Here is a 24209-nt window from a genome sequence, read left to right as displayed (position 1 = left end):
GGAGACTTGGTTTTCTTGCCAAAAAAAAAAAGTACCACTGAATTCTAAGTTTTGACATTAATATTAAAGTTATATATGCTGTTTTCCTCATCTTTCCTATTATAGTCAATAAGTTGAAAAGTCTTATCATCTCAAGTTCTATAATATTTTATGCCTATACCTACACAGTTGCCAGTCAATCTTCTGGCATTTATCACCTCATACCTGGACTATTTCAACAGCCTCCTAATATGTTTTATTGACTCCAAGATATCAACTCTTCCGTCTCAATCATATTATTGCAAGTTATATACTTTATATACTTTTTATATACTTCATATATCATTGTCCCAAGACCTATTTGTCAATCAGTGTTGAGGGAGGCTCTGATTAGGGAGGTTTTGTTGGTGGAGGCATTACCCAAACTGTAGCATTTGTACCACTATTAATAAATACTTTTACTTGTTAAAAATCTCATGAAGCAAGTGAGAAGGAAATTAGATAAAATGGTCCATTTTCTTTTATTGACATGGACCTTTCCAAATTGTTTTATCTCAGTACAAAAGTCATCTATAAAAGATAACTCCTCAAATCCCTTGCTGATCTCCAGTAAGCAGTCCATCAATATGTTGCTACCTTAACATATTTTGATACTTTTTTTTAATTCATTGTCCTAAGTTTTGATTTATTTATCAATGTGAAAGCCTTAACAAAGAACTTTCCTTATAACAATATGAATAGAAAATAATGGAGAAATGACACTTCACCTGATCTCTCCCAATTCTTTTCCAAACAACTTTAAAAGACACCTCTACACAAAACAAATTCTGGAACAACAAAGAGGAAAAAAAATTATAGGGTGAAAAAATTTTCCACCCCAAAATAATTTGGCAGGTCAACAGGAAATGTCTATCACACTAGGGTAGTGAAAAGCAAATTACATCCCAGCAAACCATTAGCATACCCTGAAGGCAACTGAATCAATGAGAGCAATGTTGGCTTCCAGAGTACTCAGGCCACAGAAATTAAGGGTGTCAAACAACTGGTCAGAAGGAGATTACAGAGATCTCTGTATATCATTGGGGTCATAACTGTTGCTTTGCCCATACTCCCATCTAGGTACAGTCCTGGGTTGCAGTCACAAGGCAAGGAGGAACACTAGCACACCAAAGTTTGTGTCTACAAGGGAACAGAAACCCCATTCACAGTTCCAGAGTGCTTGTATTCACTCATGGAGCAGAACACATGGCAGAAAAGTAATGACCACTTCTCTCAGATCAAACCACCTTGGAAGAACTGAAAGTTTACATATCCCCAGAATTAATTTGGAAAACAGCTATACAAAAAACTTGATGCTTGGGATAGTATTCCTTTCATTTCAAGAGTGGAACTCAATTTATCTATAAAGTTAAAAGTAAAAAATATAACCTGGAGAAATGAACAAACAATAAAGATACTGATCTTAGAAAGTTACTATGGTGAAAGATAAGATCAAAACACAAACTCAGAAGAAGACAACAAAGTCATAGCTACTATATCCAAAGCCTCAAAGAAAAATGTGAGTTGTTCTTAGACCCAAAAAGAATTCCTGAAAGCTCTCACAGAAGTTTTTTTTTTTTGCAAGGCAAAGAGGGTTAAGTGGCTTCCCCAAGGCCACACAGCTATCTCACAGAAGATTTTTGAACTCAAATAGGAGAGGCAAAGAGAAAATTGGAAAAATAAATGAACATGATACAAGAAAATTTTGAGAAAATGTCAATAACTTGGTAGCGCGGAAGCACACACACACACAAAAATATTGAAGAAAATAACACCTTAAAAACACTTAAGGATAAATGGTAAAAAAAAAAAAGAAACAAAAATTTGCTGAAGAGAAAAACTTAAAAAAAATGTACCAAATAGAAAGAGAGGTACAAAAATTTGCTTTAAAAAAAACTCCATAAAATAAAATTGGCCAAATGGAAAAGGAGATACAAAAATTTGAAGAAAATAATTCTTTAAATGTTAGAAGTGGAAGTGAAAACTAGTGACTCCTTGACATATCAAGACACAATAAAATTATAGGAGGGGGGGAAGTAAAAACTGAAATAACTGTGGATAATAGAACAGAGATCATTTAGGAATTATTGAACTACCTGAAATTCATGATCAAAAAAAGTCTGGATGTAAAATTTTCAAGTAATTATCAAGGAAAACTACCTTAATGTTCTAGAACCAGAGAGTAAAATCTAAATTGTAAGAATCATTTCATTCATTATTTAGAGTTTTATTATCTCCTCAGATGAGACTCTCATTTGTAGTTCTTCTTTGAATGGATTTTTAGAGGACATATGTATACTGTTTTGCATTTTTACATAGTTCTGTGTCCTAAAATATGGTGATTTTTTAGTAAACTTACATGTGGTGCTGTGTAATATGTACATTCCTTTGCTGTTCCATCTCTCTTTTTTGATGAAGATCAATGATATTACAAATCAGTGATACCTTGTCTTGTCCATGAAATAGATTTAAGTGAGTGGAGTTGTACTAATCATCAGTCTCTACTCTCTCTTCCAGGGTCCCTGAAATCCAGTGGCAAATGAAAACAATTTAATCCATTGGTCATGAAGCAGGCCCTGTGGAGCTCATAGAAGATATCAAAGACATCAAAGTCAATCATTTATCCCTCAGTTACTTTAGTTTAAGATTTTTAAGATGGACCTATTCTTATTGATTCTCTTTCCTTCAGCTGTTCACAGTTGTTACTTTCTCTATGTAATTTTGATTATTAGTTTCTTTTTTCTTTCCTATTTCTATCTAATTATTCAATCCTTTCCCTCTTTTTGTCCTCAATCAAATATACTATCCCTTTCTCACCTTATTTTTACTAGTTCTCTCCTTCTCTGGACTTGTTCATTACTTTGGGGTTTTTTTTAATTGGTTTGGGGGGGGGTTGCAAGGCAAATGGAGTAAGTGACTTGCCCAAAATCACACAGCTCAGTAAATATTAAGTGACTGAGGTTAAATTTGAACTCAGGTCCTCCTGACTTTAGGGTCAGTGCTCTATCTACTGCACCATCTAGCTGCTCCCTGTTCATTAGTTTTAAATTTTCACTTTTTTCTTTCCTTTTCCAGAGATGATTTCTTTCATTCACTCTCTTCATTTTCCATTCTCTCTTCTTGTTTATTCTTGCCACTCCTCCTTTTTCCATTGTTTCTAAATTTCAGAAGGATGTTAATCCTGGTAGTAATGAAAGAACAATATCATTTAAGGGTGACTCTGTGAACAAGTGTGTGTGCACACATGGATTATGAAACCCAACAGTGGTCTCCACCCTCTATTATTTATATTCCTTCCCCATTTTCCTAAAGTTGTCCTCCTGGATTTCATGACCTCTCAATTTCCCAATGCACTAAAATCCCTGATAAGCTTCAACTATCCCTGTTCTTGGGCAAGAGCTATGTTATTTTGAAACATTAAATCACCCAGAAAATACTGGTTACAAGTCCCCATCTTCACAAAACGTCTCCTTTACCCATAGGAACATTCATCATCCCATCACAAACACAAGCCTATTTCCCTTCTTTTTCAATCCCTTTGCCAGTATTTTAGTTGCCTTCCCTGTCAGCTCTTCTCTTCATGAGAGATCACTGAGCTCTCTTATACAATTCTGCTCATTTCTAGTCCTCTAATGACCAAAATTGCCCCTCTAAATCTTCCTCCTCTGGTACACCTTCCCAGACATCTAACATATTGTAATTTAATCCCTAAAAAAAAATTCATTTACTTGTAGGACAGTTCTAAGAGGTTCTTTAATTGTGCCCCAGGTCACTCTGCCAAACTCTACTTTCCTATTACCTTCATTCTAGTTTCCATATGTACATTTATAAAGAACTCTCTTACTGACCTCTCTGCTGTCATATTATTTTTTGTTGTTGTTGTCCTAAACTGCTGTATGTATGTGTTCACTCTTTCTAAATATCTTTTGTCCTGGATGCTGTCTGGTATTCAAGAAGAAAATAATTTCCTTAGTTCTGGTTTTCTTTCTAAGAATGTTTTGAATGCTTCTTTATTATTGAATGCCCATCTTGCTTCCTTAATTGTTAAACTGAGATTTTCAGGGTAGTTTACCCTGGTTGCATCTTAATATTTACTGAGCTGTGTGATTCCATTCCCATCTGCATTTTCAGGTATGTCCTATGCTACGTGGATTTTCTTTCCTTTGTTTTTGAAAATCATTCTCTTGTTCATTTGCAGACTTTTTTTCTGATTTGAATTGTTAAATGTAATGACTTGGAATTTCCTTTCTTGGGTTTTTTTGGTATTTTTTCCCCCTCAGGAGGTCATTTTTCAAGTGGCATTTTGATGTATTTGTTTAGAAATTTTAGGTAGGCTTTTTTTATATTGTTTCTTGTATTTTGATATTAAGTTTTTTGAATTGTGTTCTTATGGGAGACCTATATTTAGTTTGACTTTACACATCCTATCTTAAATCAGACTATTTTACTTGAATAGAAATAATTTTTTTCTTTCAATGTTTTTCTTTCTCTACTACTAGATTATTCTTTGCTATATTGTATTTCCATTTTTAATCAGTTGTCCTATCCTTATTTTAAAAATCATTATTTCCCATCAAACATTCAATTTTTTCTATTCTACAAATTATTTTTTCTGAAAAGGTGATAGAGTCTGCTTTCATAATTCTTTTTTTCAACAATTCAAGAATAGCAAGCTGTTCCTGAGAAGTTACCCACCCTCAAATTTCATAGAGTCCTTTATTTCATTGAATATTGAGTCATTTTACTTTGTTTTATAGCATTTATTTAGAAATGGCTAAATTTATTTTCTATATCTGGAGAATTTCTGCTGTTCATGTGTTCCCTGATGATTTACCTGCTTATGTTCAATCTCTTTCAGTTTTCTCCTCCCTTATATCTTTAGTAATTTCAGTCTCTTTTTTCTCTTGTGTCACCTTTTACTCACTATCTGACTCCTTCCCCTCTAATGGTGGTTTTCTGAGGTTATTGAATCTCAAAAAGTCTCGGCCTTCCCCACGCTGGGCAGTTCATGGCTCACCAGGCAAGGGCTCTGCTGAAGTGAATTTTGGGAGGGAACTTAAAAAAACTTTAAAAAAATAATAGCTTTAAAAGCAAAAGTTCTTATTTCAGAAATTAATCTTGTAGTTAGTTTTAACATTAAAAAATGTATAAGGTTTTATCAATGGAAATTAAAGAAGATATGTTACAAGAATTACCACTATAATGTAAGCATTACAGGACATTAAAAGTTAATTTTCAACTAAAGCCTATACATATTTATATATAAGTGTATGTATATGTGTAGGCAATTATGGATGGATGTATATTTTTTCTTTCCATTAGAAAGTTTTCTTCTTGGAATCAGTGACTGCTTTGTTTTATAAATAAGTGTGTTGTAAAGTCAGAAAGTAATCATAAAATCCCAATTTTTTTTAGGTTTTTGCAAGGCAAATGGTGTTAAGTGGCTTGCCCAAGGCCACACAGCTAGGTAATTATTAAGTGTCTGAGAACGGATTTGAACTCAGGTACTCCTGACTCCAGGACTGGTGCTTTATCCACTGCTCCACCTAGCCGTCCCAATTCTGATTTTTAAGGTATTCTTCTCCTCATTGACTTTTTGTACTTCTTTTACAATTTGACCTAGTCTGTCCTCCAAATTATTTCCTTCAGCATTTTTGTGTCTCCTTTACCAAGTTAGTGATTCATTTTTCATGTTTTTCTTATATCATTCTCATTTGTCTTCACAATTTTTTGTTTACCTCTCTTACTTAAGTTTTAAAATCCTTTTTGAGCTCTTCCATGGTCTGAGACCAATTCATATCTTTCTGAGAGACTTTGGATGTAGGAATTCTTACTTTTTTTATCCTCTTCTTAGTAGGTGTATGTTGTTTTTTGTTTTTGTTTTTTCCAAAGCGAAGGGGTTAAGTGACTTGCTCAAGGTCACACAGCTAGGCAATGAGTGTGTGTTTTGATCTTCTTTGTCACCATAATAACTTTCTGTGGTCAGGATTTTTTCTATTGTTTGCTCAGTTTTGCTCATTTGACTTTTAACTCAGCTTTTAACCCAGCTTCTGTGTTAAAAACTCACTATTTCACAAAAACTGCTGGGAAAACTGGAAAACAGAATGGCATATGCTATGACTTTAACTAGTAAAGACCCACCTCTTACACCTATACCAAGATAAGGTTGAAATGGGTGCAGGATCAGGGGCAGCTAGGTGGTACAGTGGATACAGCACTGGCCCTGAAGTCAGAAGGACCTGAGTTCAGATACAGCCTCAGACACTTACTAACTGGGTGACCTTGGGCAAGTCACTTGACCCTGATTATCTCACATCCCATTCTTTTTGATTCATATCTGGTCACTGGACCCAGATGGCTTTGAAGGAGAAAGTGAGGCTGGTAACTTAGCACAGCCCCCCCCCCTCAAATCTGATTCATATGCTTGTCATGGCATCATGTCCCTGTTGTCATGGTCTTCTTTGAGAATGAAGGACAAACATCAAAGCATCAAGATCAATCTCCTTATTGAGAATGAGGAAATTATGATCCTAATGTCCTTTGCCCTAGTGGAACCAAATTTGATAATCACATTTCGAGATGACATAAATAAAATGGAGAATAGCAAAAAAAGGACTACTGGTATAGTGAATTTATGGCATCTGAGGTTATGGTTTCATTACCTCTTACAATTTGACTTCTGCCATTCCACTGAAACTGCTTTTCCAGTCTCCCAACTTCTTAATCTAATGGCATTGTTTCAATTCTAATCCTTCTCATTTCCTTGAATTTTTAACTTTCATATTCTTACCTCCTAAACTGTACTCTCTTTTCCAGGTTCTAATGAAACCTCTCTCTTTAGTTATTCTCACCCATATTAGTGGGAGGAAGTTACAAAGAGTCCTATTTGTAATTAATGGAAGTAACTTTTTAACAATTGTAATTTTCTATGACTAATATAGAAGTATGTTTTACATGATTAAATATATATAGATATAGAGGTAGATATAGATATATAAAATCTGTATTAAATTTTTTCCTGTCTTAGGGAGGGAGGAGATATGAAGAGAAGGAGGAAATTTAGAACTAAAAATTTTATAAAAAATGAATGTTAAAAATTCTCTTTACATGTAATTGGAAAAAATACTACTAAAAACAACTCTACTTTTCTTAAAAATAGCTTTCCTTCAGATATTTTTCACTTTAATAGAGATCTCTAATTATCTGAATGGATGCATGAATGATTTGCAGATATCCCTTCCAATTTTAAAATTCTAAGACTGTATAAGCTAATATTTGAAGACTGTAATATATATTTGTTCATTTTATATATCTCAAAAAGAAATGATGGTTTAAGTATTAATGTTCTCAAATATTATCAACTTTCTGTTAACAGAAATTAACTTTAAAAATCTACCAGGAGAGCTAGGTAGCATAAAGGATAGAGCAGTGGCCTGGGAGTTAGGAGGACCCAAGTTCAAATCCAGACTCTTAATAATTACCTAGCTGTGTGACCTTGGGCCAGTCACTTTACCCCAATGCCTTGCAAAAGGAATACAAAAAAAAACAACAAAAATCTACCACATATAATCTACTATACACATGCCTCTCTTGTAGCCATCCTCAACTATAGACCTTTGGTACATGTTGTCCTCTCCATTTGAGGTGTCATATATGAGTGCTCTGACAATAGGACTATAGTTTTAATTACTTGTATTTTGTAAGATAAATTGAGGTTTGGAGGCTAGATTTTTTTCTAAAACAGTTTTCATTTTTTACTTCTAAAAGTACTTCTCTGAAAAAAAAGCAAGCTTTAAAAAGGAAAAAAGATTTTAAAGGAGTCTTCTGGACCAACCCATTGTGTTTCAAGTGAAGCTCTTTGTACTTTTAAAACCAAATAACTCCAGTTTTCATTGAGTGATCAATAATATCCCTCAGCCCAAGTCTCTTTATCTTGTTTAGATTATGACAGCTTAAAATGATTATAAATACCAATTGTTTTCTATTCTGGTAGAAACTTAGAGGATCTTCCTGATGAGGTCAATGAACCTCAGTAAAGGACCTTGCCCCCCTTGTCCCCAGGTATAAGACATGCACCCTATCAACAAGACAATATAATCCTGCCTTATCCTGAGAAGATTATGTCTGGGAGTTAAAGTCCTTCATCTATGTATCCCTAATTACTTCATCTTTACTCAGTGAGCCATGCCTCTGCATGTCCCTGATTGCCTTGTCTTCCTGCCCCCTCAGTTGAGTTGTCTCCCTTTGGGAGACAAACCTGTTCTTGGAGAATGTGATCCCTAATAAATACCTTCACATAAATTGATGAAAGACTGAGTCTGAATTCTTTCAAGAGATGACCTGCAACATGAACCTTAACAATTTTAACTTTTTAATTAATCAAATTATAGTTTTATAGGGCTGGTAAATTAGATAATATTTTGCATGAATTCTTACCTGATCTTTAATGACTGAGTGGGTGTTGTTTCCTGGGAAAAGATTTTAATTTAGAAAGACCAAATTCATCCAGGACCATTACCAGTCATCTTGACTTTTGTCATTCCAATGAACCTCAATTACTCTGAAGGAGAATGCATAATTGAGGACTCTGCACAGTTCAGTCTCATGTAAAACAATTTACATGCAAAGTGAAAATCAATACCCCTAATGATGTCACTGGTCCTCTTCTAGAAGAAAGGACAAACAACAAAATAACCCTCCAACATAATATGCATATTTAAATTAGACCTCTAAGTTATTATAATGGATTTTTAATAACTCCTATATCAACTATAATGCAATTGTAATATTATCTTTTATTTAATACTTCAATTTAAATGGAAGATGAAATTATGGCAATAATATATAAAATTCATGATAGTAATATGACTTGAAGTTGTACAAAAAATATCAAAAAAATTTCTAGATGCAAGTCTGAGTATTCTGACAAATAGAAGAGTTTTATAGCTTAAAGATCATAAGCAAAATGAGACAGTTAAGGTAGTAGTTTATTTGGGAAAGGCCAGATTCCAAATGAAAGTTCCACTCCAGCTACATACATATGTATAATATATATAACTATCTTTAATTATGTTTTATCAATATATACAGTTTTTACATCACCATAGTTATTCAAAGTATTCTGCCACTGCCCTTCCCAGAAAATCATTGCTGCTGTCATTTTTACTATATCATTTCTATCATCTTTGTGACCCCATTTGGAATTTTCTTGGGGAAAAGTTTGCATGTCCTCCAAATCATTTTACAGATGAGGTAAAAGTGAGGCAAATAAAGTTAGGTGACTTAACTTGGGTCACACAAGTAGTGTTTTAGTCCAGTTTTACATTCTGGTCTTCCTGACTGCTACCTAGTTGCCCTTTCAGAAAGCTATGCCATATAACAAAAAAGGAGTTTTTCAAGAAAGAAAAGAAACTGAACACAACTGCTCAATACATTGGAAAAACTCTGAAAATATGTTTAATGTCTAACTCCCATGGATTTCACATTTCTATAGTAGAATGGGTTGTGGAAGGTGTCCCGTTGTTGCCCCTGGGAATTTTAGGGTCACCAGATAAGCACTGGAATTTGGGGAATGTTGAAAAGCAAAAAACTTTGCACACCCTCTGGGGTGTTAAAACTACTCAGGATTTTATTATAGCAAATTATTACAAATATACAGGTTAAAACTCCTAGAAAAGCAGCAACCACTTTAAAAATAGAGTAGGTGAAGTTTGAGTGAAAGTCAGAGAAAGAGAGACAGAGAGACAGAGACAGAGACAGAGACAGAGATGGAGAAAAGGGCAGGCAGCCATGAGGCTTAGCTTAGTCTGGCCATATGGCAGGGGGAAGGCCCATGGTGCTCCATGTGGCCTAATTAGCAGCGGCAAAAACCCATCCTGCTAGAGTCAAAGAAGAAGGAAAGAAGAAAAGAAGTTCTGCTGCTCCCTATTAAATACTCTTCTGTGCTATTTTATAATAATAGTTTGAGGACTTCAAAAGCTACCATCCCTTTGTTGCTACTTCTTTTCATCATTTTCCTTATTATTTTAGATCTTTTGTTCTTTCAAATGAATTTTGTTATTCTGTAAATTACCACTAGGTAATTTGATTGATATAGCACTAAAAGTAAAAATTTGTTTTGCTAGCTTTATGATTTTTATCATATTGTCATGACTTAGCCATTAGCAGTGAAAACTCTTCCAGTCATTAGTTTGGTTTTTGTTTTTTTTTTGAAGAAAGCCTTGTAATTGAATTTATTTAAATCTTTTGTGTGCTTTGGGAGGATCTTATTACTATTATTATTATTATTATTATTATGTAGATTATTTTTTTGAGGATTTTGTAATGTGAAATTTTGCTAAAGATATTGTCTCAATTAATATTTTTTGTTGATTCTCTAAGATTTTCTAAGGAAACCTCACATCATCAATAAACAAGGATGGTTTTATCTCCTCTGTCTTTAGTACTTGAATTGTTTTTCTTTGTTGTTGCTAGCATTTTGAGAACTATATTAAAAATAGTAGGGAGAGTAGGCATTCTTGCTTCACTCCTGTATAAACTGGAAAAGGTTCTAATATATCTCAATTGCAAATTAATTCTTATTTTGAGGTTTACATACAGGCTTTTTATGATATAAAAGTCCCTCCAGACCATACTTTGTTAGAGTTTTAGCTTAAAAGAATAATGTACTTTATTAAAGACCCTTTCTCCATCTCTTCAGATCATATGGTTTTCAACCATTTGTTTTGTATATAATCATATTGATTGTTTCCCTAATGTTGAACCATTCCTGCATTCCTGATATATATACCATTTACTCAAAATTAATTTTTATAAGTTTTTATTTTTATTATTACTATTGATTATTGGAAAGGATTTTAAAATAATTTTTGAATTCATGGTCAATAATGATATTGTTTTGTAATTTTATTTCCTTGATTTATTTTGCCCTTATATAAATATTAAAGCAATAAAATATATGCTAAAGTTCTTTCTCATTTTTGGGGGGGTATGATTTGTGAGATATGGATATTAATTGTTCAATAAATGTTTTAATGCATTCTCCAGTGAATCAATTAGAGCCAGAAGTTTTTTTTTCTTCCTGTAGTTCTTTTACTTCTATTTCCTTCCCTGATATTAGACCAGTTAAGATCTCTCCCTAGTCTTCTGATAGTTTGGGTATTTTAAATTTTTTAAAGCATTTCTTTTTTTTCTCTTCTATGTTCTCATTTCTCTTAGCATTTATTTGTACATATTATGGTCTGATAATTCTATTTCTTCTAGTTTTGCTTATTATTTGCTTTTTATTTATCTGATTTTCTGTTTTTTTCTTAACTCTTCTGGTGTGGGAGCATGTTATGCTGGGGAAAATATATGTTTTTTGCAAGTTTTTTTAATTGGTTATTTTAGGTTAATTTCTAGAGTTAAGAAGAAATTAACATTTTTTAAGTTTTGATAAATTAGTCATTTGTGGTATGAGGAAATAGGATTAAGGGAAAGAAATACATAGGAGATAATTTTTGTTAAGTGTTCATCAGTTTTGGAAAGACTTTTTTGTTTTCTTCTTTCTTCTTCTTCTTCTTCTTCTTTCTTCTTCTTCTTTTGGATGGGAAGAGCATTGTCCATAGCCAGTCTAATATGGTTGTCCCAGCTCTCTGAACATCTGTGAGGAGCTGCTTCCATCAAGATTAATCATCTCAAAATGTTGTAGTTAATGTGTACACTGCTCTCTTGGTTCTGCTCCCTTCACTTAGTATCAGCTACTATAACTCATTCCATGCTTCTCTAGAGTCCTACCATTTATGGTTTATTATAGAACAGTAATAATGCATAGCATTCATGTATCATGACTTGTTTAGCCATTCCCCAATTGATGGACATATCCCCAATTTCTAATTCTTTGCTACTTCAAAAAGAGCTACTATGAATATTTTGGAACATGTGGAACTTTTTCCTATTTTTTATGATTTTTTTGATATAGACCTAAAATTAGAATTGCTGGCTCAAAAGGATTGAAAATTTTTATTGCTCTTTGGACAAAGTTCCATATTGCTCTCCAGAATGGCTAGATCTGTTTGCAACTCCACTAGCAATGTATCAATGTCCCAATCCTCCCACAATCTTTCCAACATTAATCATTTCCCCTTTTTCTCATTATAGCCAAACTGATAGGTGTGAGTTGATAACTCACAGTTGTTTTATTTTCATTTCTCTAATCATAATTAGAGATTTTTGTATGATTTTGAGCATTTTCATATGATTATATATCTTTAATTTCTTCATTTGAAAACTATCTGTTCCTATCCTTTGACCACTTATGAATGGAAGAAGGACTTGTAACCTTATAAATTTGATGCAATTCTCTATATATTTTAGAAATGAGATCTTTATCAGAACTAGCTGTGGAGATTGTTTCCCAACTTTCTGCTTTCCTTCCAATTTTGGTAGCATTGATTTTATTAGTTCAAAACTTTTTAATTTACTATAGTCAAAATCATTCATTTTGTAATTTATAATGTACTCTAGTTCCTGTTTGGTCATAAATTTATCCTTTTCCATAGATCTAATAGATAAGAATATTTCTTGTCACCTTTTATATCTAAATCCTATGCCCATTTTGACCTTATTTGTTAGAGGGTGTAAGATGTGGGTCTATGCCTAGTTTTTGCCATAATATTTTCCAGTTTTCCCAACAATTTTTGTAAAATTCTGAGTTCTTATCCCAGAAGCTGATGTGTTTGGGATTGTCTAACAGTAGACTGCTGTAGTCATTTATTGTGGTTTTTTTAACCTGTCCTAATCCACTGATCCATTACTCAATTTCTAATCAGTACCAGGCAGTTTTGATAACTGCTGCTAGCTAGGTCACCTTTCTTTACATTTTTTTCCATCAGTTTCCTTGCTATTCTTCACCTTTTGTTGCTCCAGATGAATTTTGTTACTATTTTTTTCTAACTCAGTAATTATTTGGTAGTTTGATTAGTATGGTACTGAATAAATAACTTAATTTTGGTAGAATTGCCATTTTTATTGTATTAGTTCAACCTAACCATGAGCAAATAACATTTTTTCCAAATATTTGGATCTGACTTTATTTGGGTGAGAAATGCTTTATAATTGTGTTCATCCAAGTTCTGGGTTTGTCTTTGGAGGTAGATTCCCAAGTATTTAATGTTGTCTATAGCTATTTAAATGAAATTTCTCTTTCTATCTCTTGCTCTTGGGCTTAGATGTGTATATTTAGAAATGCAGAAAAATTTATGTGGGTTTATTTAATATCCTTCTACTTTGCTGAATTTGTTCAGTGTTCCAAGGATTTTTTAAGATGATTTACTTGAGTTCTCTAAGTATAACATCATATCTGCAATGAGTGAAAGCTTTGCTTCCTCATTGCCAATTCTTATTCCTTCAGTTTCTTTTCTTCTCTTATTTCTAAAGCTAGCATTTCTAATACTATATTGAATAGTAAGGATGATAATGGGCAACCTTGTTTCACCCCTGATTTCATCAAAAATGCTCTGAATTTATTCCCATTACATATAATATTTCTTTTTGGTTTTAGAGAGATGCTATTTATTATTTTAAGGAAAACTCCATTTATTCCTAAACTTTCCAGGGTTTTTAATAGGAATGGATGTTGAATTTTATCAAAGGCTTTTTCAGGATCAGTTGAGATAATCATATGATTTCTTTTGGTTTTGCTATTGGTATGTTCAATTTTGTTGAGTTTCTTCTAATATTAAACCATCCCTGCCTGCCTAGTATAAATCCAACCTGATCATGGTGTATTATTCTGGTAATAACATGCTGTAGTCACATTGCTAAAATTTTATTTAAGATTTTTGCATCATTATTCATTAGGGAGAATGGGCTATAATTTTCTCTATCTGTTTTGTTTCTTCCTAGTTTAGATATTAGCACCATATTGGTGTCATAAAAGGAATTTGGTTGCACTCCTTCTTGTCCTATTTTTTTTTAGGGGTTTTTTTTTGGCAAGGCAAATGGGGTTAAGTGGCTTGCCCAAGGCCACACAGCGAGGTAATTATTAAGTGTCTGAGACTGGATTTGAACCCAGGTACTCCTGACTCCAGGGCCGGTGCTTTATCCACTACGCCCCCTAGCTGCCCCACTTGTCCTATTTTTTTAAAGTATTTTATGTAGAATAGGAATTAATTGTTGCTTAAACATTGGGTAGAATTCACTTGTAAATCCATCTGAACCTGGAGACTTTTTCTTAGGGAGTTTCTTTAATTTCTTTTTCTGAAATGGGGTTAAGTGTTTTATTTCCTCTTCTATTCATCTGGGCAGTTTGTATTTTTCTAAATATTCATCCATTTCAATCATATTATTCAATTTATTGGCATACAGTTGGGCAAAGTAGCTCCAAATTATCTCTTTGATGTACTCCTCATTTTGTTTTTGATACTAATGATTTAGTTTTCTTACTTTTTAAAATCAGATTAACCAAAGATTTGTCTATTTTTTTATAAAACCAACTCTTAGCTTTATTTATGAGATCAATGGTTTTCTTGTTTTCAATTTTATAAATCTCTCCCTTGATTTTCAGAATTTCTAATTTGGTATTTAATTGGGGACCTTCAGTTTGTTCATTTTCTAGTTATTTTAGTTGCATACCCAAGGAATTTAGAGATATAAAGTTTCCCCTCAAAACTGCCTTGGTTGCATTCCATGAATTTTGGAGTGATGTCTCATTAGTATCATTTTCTTGAATATAATTATTGATTACTTCTATTATTTACTCTTTGATCCACCTATTATTTAAGATTAAGTTATTTAGTTTCCAATTAGTTTTTGATTTATCTTTCCATGACCCTTTATTACATGCATTTTTTATTTATCATGGTCTGAGAAGCATGAATTCCTATTTCTGCCTTTCTGAATTTTATTATAAAATTTTTGTGCCCTAGTACATGGTCAATTTTGGTATAGGTGTAATGTACTACAGAAGAAATAAAGGTATATTCTTTACTATTCCCATGAAATTTTCTCCAGAGGTCTATCATATCTAAGTTTTCTAAGATTTCATTCACCTTCTTAACTTCCTTCTGGTTTATTTTTAGTTAGATTCATTTAGTTCTGAGAGAGGGAATTGAGGTTCCCCCATTATTAAAGTTTTTCTATCTATGTCTCCTTGTAATTCACTCAGCTTTTCCTCTAGGAATTTGGATGCTATACAACTAGGTGCATACATGTTTAGTAACAGGAATAAATTAACATTAACTGAAACTATAATTGATCCCTTGTGAAATTCGTATTTTGGCCCAAATTTGGTATAAATTATTAATCATTGGGATGAAAGGGAAATGTAAGGACTTAATTTCTCCTTTTTAGGACTAATTTAGTTTTATTTAATTCTGAAATATATTGGTATGCTCTTACACTTTTATCATTTTCTTTTGCATGGTGTTAATTGTTCTTCTGTTGTGATCTTTGACTCACTTATTATTTTGGATTTCGTTATATTCATTTGAGTCAATATTTTTTGTTTGTCATCCCCAAACTAATTAGTATTTTTATTGTTTTATGTATATAAATAATGTATTAATTATTTCTGCCTTTTTTACACTTTGAAATATCTTTGCATCCTTAGGATATGAATAATTTTGTTAAATTTCCATATGGTACTGAAACTTACAAATATTCTTTTATTGTTTCTTTTAGAAGGTCATGATGTTTCTGGGGGGGTCATATCACCAATTTAAGATAGAGAGGTCTTGAAAGTGAAAGAATTCACATACTACCCTGGAATTTTAAAATTGCTCAGGTTTTATTATACAAACTTGCAAAGTGTACAGATAATGTTTTTTCCTCCTGGAGAAGCAGCAAACACTTTGTAAATTTGGGGCCGGGGGCAGGAGAATAAAACAAAGCTAGGCAAGGTTTGAGTGGGAGAGAGAGAGAGAGAGAGAGAGAGAGAGAGAGAGAGAGAGAGAGAGAAGAGAGAGAGAGAGACAGAGAGATAGCCAGGGAAACTGCTGAGACTGGCTGAGACTGAGAGTCTGCAAGCCATGAGACATTCCAGGTCAGGCTTTATACTCTGTATCATTCTATGGGTGTAGAAGGGTCAGGAGAATAAGTACAAAGGGGAAATATCTCACCTTCTACGTGACTGAAACCAGATTTGAGGCTTTGGGGGAGGGGGGTTGGAAAGGAGGAGAGGTTATGAATTTATATATATTTATATTTAACAATGGAACAATAGGAGTCATCACAGGCACAGATATCATTAGACAACATTTAACAGTGTAAAAGATTACAAAATTTGTTTCCAATTAATTACAATAGTCCCTATGCCCATGATTCCCTGCATCATATCCCCCCCCCCAAAATTATTGGGACCCAGATTCATTCAATTAGAGGGCAATGCATTGTAGTGGAAACTCAACTGAGGCAAGATCTACAGGACGTTAGTTGTCAGGAGCTGTGTCCAGTTGGTTGGTTGGTGTCTAGCAGAGGCCTTTATTGAAGATGTACAGCTAGTAACCTAGAGAAACAAATCTCAGGAAAAAAAACTGAGCAAACAAAGCCAGAGAGGGCCATTTAACAGATGCCCAGTAAGTAGAAAAGCTAGGAGGTCTATAAATAATAAGAATTATATTTTATGTTCCAAAGTCACTATCAGAATTCTTTTCATAAGAACTTAGAATCCGATATAACACTGATTCATTAATGTTTTCCACATTGAGTTGTGACTAAAAGCTCAAGAATTGTATAAACAAATGCCTTGGATAATCATTTTAAAGCTGCACATGTCCAATAAGTAGTTTGCAATAAAATTTTCTCTTTTAACTTTAGCCATGTTTAGAATGAACAAAACCCTAGCTAAGGAATGAATCTCTCTTTTAAAGGAGTTAAAAAATAAACTAATAGGCATTATCTTGCTATAAGTAGTCATACTGACATTTCTTTTCCTTAAGAAATTGTAATAATCATATCACAAATATTTACCAGTTGTTAAGGATTTAGAAGATAGAGTTCCAATATCTCACTTCTATACTTAAATATTGAGCACCTGGCATGATTATGGCAATTTGCTATAAACAGAACTCAGGGACACATTCCTTTATGTATTAGATGTCTATTACAGGCAGAGGTACAGACAAACCTTTTCACTAAGTCAGGCACCAAGTCTGCCAGGTGAAGGATTCCTTTAAAAGAATCCTACCTCAGCTGAGGTTGAAGTCATTCTCTCAAAGTTCCCTTCTATTTATTAGGTTTCATTGATATACTGTTGGCTTTCTGTTTTAGCATACCTAATGTCAAACAGACCATTTATCAATATATTGTGATATATCAATTACCTATAATCAGAGCTTCAGATGACTTGAGCGTTAAAGGAATCAGAGTGTGCCTTGCTGTGATTAGAATTGGTGTCATCCAGAGAAAAATTATAACTAATTCAATTGTTACTCATGTGCATAGGGAAATAAGCAAATATAGAATTATACTAATTCACATTTAGAACTGGATGTTTTATAAAACCAACTTTTTATAATGAACCCATTTAGTTATTAACCTTGTTTAAAATAGATACATACATAATATCATTGCTTTCAGAAATCTTTAAAACCATTAGAACACCTTGACTTTAAAATTTCAATATGTGTTATTAATTCTAATGTAATAAAACAGTAGTGAGAACAACCAGCTATTCAAGGTGATTGGTACACGAATTATTAAATTTTAGAAAACAATCTTTCCATTATTATATTATATATACATGGTTTAGTAATATAAGGAAGCCTAGAGGTGATTTGATATTTCCCCTGTTTTCCAACAAAATAATAGTTTATAACTTATATAGGGAAACATAGGCTATATATTGCCAAGAGAAATTAGCCCTTATTTCTAAGAGTAATATCAACTAACTTATGCCAGGCACTTCACAGACTCAGTTGCCTAGTCCAGTTCATAAAAATTTCAAATAGATACATTTTCCCCACTTTATCCTATTTTCTTTTTTCTTTTTCTGTTTTGTTTTTTGAAAGGCAATGGTGCAAAGTGACTTGCCCAAGGTCACACAGGAAGGTAATTATTAAGTGTCTGAGGTCGAATTTGAACTCAGGTCCTCTTGTCTCCAGGGCCAGTGCTCTAACCATTGTGCAACCTAGCTGCCCCCCCACTTTATCTAATTTTCAAATAACAAATGTTAAGTAAGTTACTCTAGTTATATATATATATATATATATATATATATATATATATATATATATATATTCCCATTTATAAACACATGGTGGCCAAAAAAAAGTTTTCACAAACTTTCTTCTTTGACAAACAAGAAGACCTTGTGAAATAATTGGCAATGTATTCTCTAACCTTCACATAGTAAACCTTTATATAGTAACCCTTTGCAATCTAATGTCAAGGGACTAAAGCATTAGATGAAACCTCAATTCATTCTGTTTGCTATCAACAACACAATTTTTATCAATATTAGATTAACATTACAACAAATCAGTTCATAGATGAGAATATTTCCCAAAGGTGTTTATCACAAAGCTTCTAAATTATATACAAGCATACAAACTGTCAAATATAGATGAGTGGGGGCTCAGTTTTTCTAAGTCAGAATGCCAGGAATAACTCATTTTACGATTAAACTGAGTTTATTTATTTTGTAGTTAAAACCTGATTTACTAATTTGATTTAAAGGAAGATATTATCTTTTCACTTTCTAACTGAGGTCAAATGGTATTAAAATTCTCTAGTAAGGAGCTAGGCTCAGATCCTAACTCAGTTATTGATTATTTAATTTTAATTTTTCTTTATAAAATAATTAAATCCAAAGTCCAAAAGTTTCAGAACTTTCATTTCAATTTGACTGGGATATAAATGAACTGATTCTATAATCAGTAACTATTTCATATTTGAATTACACACTCAAATTAGACAAATGAACACCCACACGGTGTAGTGAGATTTTAGGAGCTCTGGCCAGCTCACTTAAATCTCAAGTCTTGAGATCTTTTCTCAAGTCCTCCAGACCAGCAGAGAAAAGTGAAAAGACTCACTGAAAACTACACAGAGATCTCTGATATAAAATATATCTTAAAATATACACATATATTTATAACAATTAAGACCAATTAGTAAAAGTAATTTTTAGTATCAATTAGAATTTCTTGAGGAACCTCATATTGTATATTAATATTTTAAAATAGTCAATCAGTAAATAAAATTCCTTGATATGCTTGAATGTATTCTTAAATTACCTTGCACAGATCAAACCCAGTTACCAAACTGCAGGGATCTTAGCTTATTAGCACAGGGATTAATTAAAATGGAATCTGGATTTCCCAGTCCCAGAAGCAGTCCATAAGTAATCCATAAGTAAGCTTTTGGATTATCAGTTCCCATATAGAATATAATTTTTCACTTTTATTTTCTTCCAGTCAATTGATGACAAGGTATTAAGACCAATTTCCCTTGCCCTCTTTCCCTCCAAACACGGGGTCTTCCTCAACCTGAACTCTGTGCTTATGTGGTCAGTCTGGGAGAGAAAATCTTAAATAAATGGGGGATGGGATTGAGCAGCCAAGTGTAGACCTAGAAAAGAAGCTATTCACCCACAACCCAGGGATAAGGCACTGGAGGGTTCCCTCAAATAGATTTGAGAACTTACCTGATTGTAATGTAGAAATGCATTTCATTTCTGCAAGGACCGGGTTTCTGACCCTAGGAGTAAGAATTCTTCCCTTCCCCTCTCTCTAGAGAGAGAAACAGAGAGACAGAAAGACCAAGAGACAGAGAGACAGAGAGAGGCAGAGAGACAGTGATAGTGAGAGGCAGAAACACAGTGTCATGGATGAGTGACTGCCCTCCAGGAGTCAGGGAAAAGAGACTGGAACTAGCCAATTTATTTCTCAGAGATATCAATCAAACTTAGTCACAAAAAAAGCAGGTCCTTCTCAGAATATTCTCAGGATACACAAGTTATGCTACTTCAAGGGCCCCAAAAGGTCACAAACTCTACTCAGAGTAGGCTTCTTATAAGCCATGCCCAGTACAACAGACTCTCACCAGTCATGCCCAATATACAGGCCATGCCCAACAAAAACAAGGGTGACCTGATGTCAGTGTCCCAGCCATCACCTGGTCAGCACCAACTCATCTTATCACATGGACTCCCAGGAGCAGGAGGGGACCAAATAAGAAGGTTTTTGCTAAGGATCCAATTTAGTCTGATCTGGGAAAGATGGCCTAGTTCAGTTTCACCTCCTAGAAGTCCAGGGCCAGATTCAATGTCCCTTAACAACGTGCCAATATGTTGCCAGGGATTAAGATTGGGAGATCTTGACAATGGAAGAATTCACATACAACTCTGGGATTTTGAAACTGCTTAGGATTTATTATACAAGCCTGCAAAGTGAGGGGGAGAGAGAGAGAGAGAGAGAGAGAGAGAGAGAGAGAGAGAGAGAGCAAGGAGAATTAACTGGACTGAGACTTGAGCAAGTCTATGAGCAAAGGTGAGCAGAGGCCAGGCTTTTATACTCTTACTCTCTGAGTACAGAAGCTGCAGAAGAATATGGACAAAGGGGAAATCCTTCCCCTCCTGAATGAAGCTAAGTAAAAGCTTGGAAGTTGGGGGGTAGAATGAAGAGAGATTATGAATTTACATATAATAATGGAACAATGGCAGTCAATTTATATCATAGGAACAGATAGCTTTCCCTTACTAGATAAATTTAACTGTGTAAAAGATTACAAAATTTGTTTCCAATTAATTGCAATGCTCCCTATGCCCATGAGTCCCTGCATCAATGAGTCCTATAATGTCAGTTTCTCTAGCTATTTGTTCATCTATTTATAGTTTCTCTTTTATTTATCTTTCCATTAGACTTATCCAAAGTGGGGATAGGGTTATTGAAATCTATAACTCTTGTGTTGCTGTCTACTACTTCTTGTTACTCAGAGAATTTTTCCTGTTATAAATTTGGATGCTAAAGAATTTGGGGAACATAAATTTATTTTTGATATTAGATTGTCTGTGGCTCCTTTTTCATAATATGTCTTATTTTGCTTTCTAGTTGAATGATTGCAACTCCTGCCTTTTCTGAATTCCCTTGATGTAAAGTATGTATTTTTTCTATCTTCTTCATTATATTATTGTATGTGTTTATTTTTTATGTGTTTCATATAAGCAACACATTTTAGGTTTTGTTTTCTTATCTAATCTGTCACTTATTAATTTTGATTATGTAATCCACTCACAACATTATGGGTTAAATTTATATTTTCTACCATCTGGTTCAAATGTTGAAGTTATATTTCCCCCCCCTCTTCTGAAAATAAATACAGTTCTATGTTCTTTTATTAAAAAAAAAAAATCTTTAACGCTGGAGTAAGCTCAGATCACCAGACTTGGCAGGGAGTCCTTGGGAGGAATGGAGTTGGAAAAAGTGGTCACCTTCTGTTGAAAACTGTGCATCTCATGACCTTCTCATTGCAAACACTGTCTTCTGTTTACCTAAATACAATAAAACTTCCTCAATGCACCCTTGTAGCAAACACTGATATCTATCAGACTATGTGATCATAAGGAGAAGAGAAACAGGATGTGAGAGTGACAAAGTCAATGTGTGGTACAGAGTGCTGGACTAATCACAAACTCATCCTCTCTAAGCTAAATATTCATATTCATCAAAGTGGTGGCCCCAAGGCAAAATTAGTACCAGAAGGATTAATATCAAGATGCTAGACTGTCTCTCTGAATGAGAACAATTTGTTGATAATTTGGAGGGAAACAGAGCCAACATACAGTTGGCAACAATGAAGCCGAAAAATAGTGAGCAGCTTTCAGAGATCAGGTGTACGGAAATGCATTTTCTCATCTGGGCCAGAACACTCACAAATACCAAGACTAGTTTGATGAGAATGATGGGTAAATACAGAAGCTGCTAAACAAAAAAACAAGAACTCCACAGGGATTTCCAGCAGGATAGTTCATCCATTTCTAAGAAGGCAGCATTTAATTCCATCAAAAGTAAAGTATAAGTGAAGCTTAAAGAGATGGAGGACTCTTGGCTCAGCAAGAAGGAAGATGAAATTCAATTTTATGCAGACATTAACAAAACAAAATACTTTTTGGATTCCCTGAAGGCTATTTATGGGCCAAAAACATACGGAGCATTTCAGCTACTCAGTGCTGATGGACCCACATTGATTAACAATGAGAACATGATCCTAGAGAGATGGACTGAACACTTCCATAGTGTTCTTAACAGACCAACATCAATCACTTTAGAAGCTACTGACTGCTTACCTCAAGTTGAAGTCAATCAGTTCCTAGCTGAAGTTCCAACTAAAGAAGAAATTTTGAATGCTATTGGGCTCCTTTCAAGTAGCAAAGCATCTGGTGTTGATTCTATTCCAGTTTAAATCTACAAGGTGGGGGGGTCCATTGATCATCCAAAAACAGACAGAAATTTTCTAGGTTATTAGACATGAAGAGGTTATCCCCCAAGAATTCAAGGATGACTCCATTGTCCATCTCTACAAAGGTAAAGGGAATAGATTGTCCTGTGACAATCACAGGGTATTTCTCTTTTAGTCATTGCTGGTAAGATTCTTGCCAGAGTCCTCAATAGACTGATCCTTCACCTGGAAGATGGTCACATCCTTGAGAGCCAGTGTGGCTTCAGAAAGGGTCAAGGAACAGTGGATATGGCGTTTGCTGCCCAGCAACTCCAGGGTCATAATGGAGTTCTATATATAACATTTGTAAGTCTGACTAAGGCCTTTGATACCATCAGTATGAGAATTTAATGGGAAATTATGTCCAAATTTATTTGCCTGGAGAAGTTCATCAGTATTGTATATCAATTTCATGATAGCATGCATGCCCGGGTTCTGGATAGTGGATGATGTTCTCAAGATTTCCCAGTCACTAATGGATTAAAACAAGGATGTGTCCTTGCTCCCATACATTTTAGTATGATGTTTTCAGCCATGTTATCAAATGTTTTCACTGAGGATGAACATGGCCTCAGGTCAGCTACCACATTGATAGCAAATTCTTCAACAAGAAAAGGCTACAAGCCAAGACCAAAGTGGAGGGAGCATTGGTGCATGATCTTTTGTTTGCAGATAATTGTGCCCTTAATGCAGCCTCTGAAACTGAGATGCAACAAAATATGGATCAATTCTCTGCTGCTTGTGCTTATTTTGGTCTAACAATTAACACCAAGAAAACACAGGGACTCCATCAGACAGCACCACACTATCTATATCTGGAAACACTGATTACAGCAAATGGAGAAATTTGGAGAACTGTGGACAAGTTCACTTACCTTGATAGTGTCCTTTCCAAGGAGGTACACATTGAAGATGAGGTTGATACATGCATTGTCAGAGCTAGCTCAGTATTTGGGAGACTCAGAAAGAAAGTATCGGAGAAAAGTATTGGACTGACCACCAAACTGAAGATCTACAGAGTCATTGTACTGACCTCATTGCTTTATGCCTATGAAACCTGGACACCATGTCAGGAAATTGAATTGCTTCCATTTAAATTGTCTTAGGAAGATTCTGAAGATGATCTGGAAGGAGAAGATACCAGATACTGAGGTCTTTTCTCTAAATAAACTGCCTAGCATTCCAAGATTACTACAAAGAGTGCAACTATGAGGGACTGGACAAGTTGTTAGAATGACAGAGGTACACTTGACAAAAAAACTATTTTATGGAGAACTCACACAGGGCAAGAGCTCAAATGGGGGGGTCAGAAGAAGCGATACTGAGTCACCTTGAAAGTCTCATTGAAGAACTTTAGAATTGACTGTACAGCATGGGATACTGGCCCAGGACCACCCAACATGATGTGCCCTAATCTGTGAGGGTCTGTACTTTATGAGGAAGGCAGAATTGAAGCAGTTCAAAGGAAACGTGACATCCATAACTTTAGAATACCCACCCCCAGGTGTTCATATGGACTATCTGTGCCCAAACTGAGGTAAAGCATTCAGAGCTCATATTGGTCTGATCAGCCATAGACACACTGTAATTTGTCTCAAGCATAGAAATGTCATTTTGGTCTTCTTCAATAATGAAAGACAAGAACCAACCAACCACAGATCCTTTTTCATAATATGACTTATTTATTATCACTTTTTATTTCTCAAATATTTATTTTTACTTTTTAGTTGAATGATTGCAACTCCTGTTTTTTGAATTCCCTTGATGTAAAAAGT

The sequence above is a fragment of the Macrotis lagotis genome, chromosome X (assembly GCF_037893015.1).
Source record: "Macrotis lagotis isolate mMagLag1 chromosome X, bilby.v1.9.chrom.fasta, whole genome shotgun sequence".
NCBI lineage: Eukaryota > Metazoa > Chordata > Mammalia > Peramelemorphia > Peramelidae > Macrotis > Macrotis lagotis.
This window is presented reverse-complemented; position numbering follows the sequence as displayed.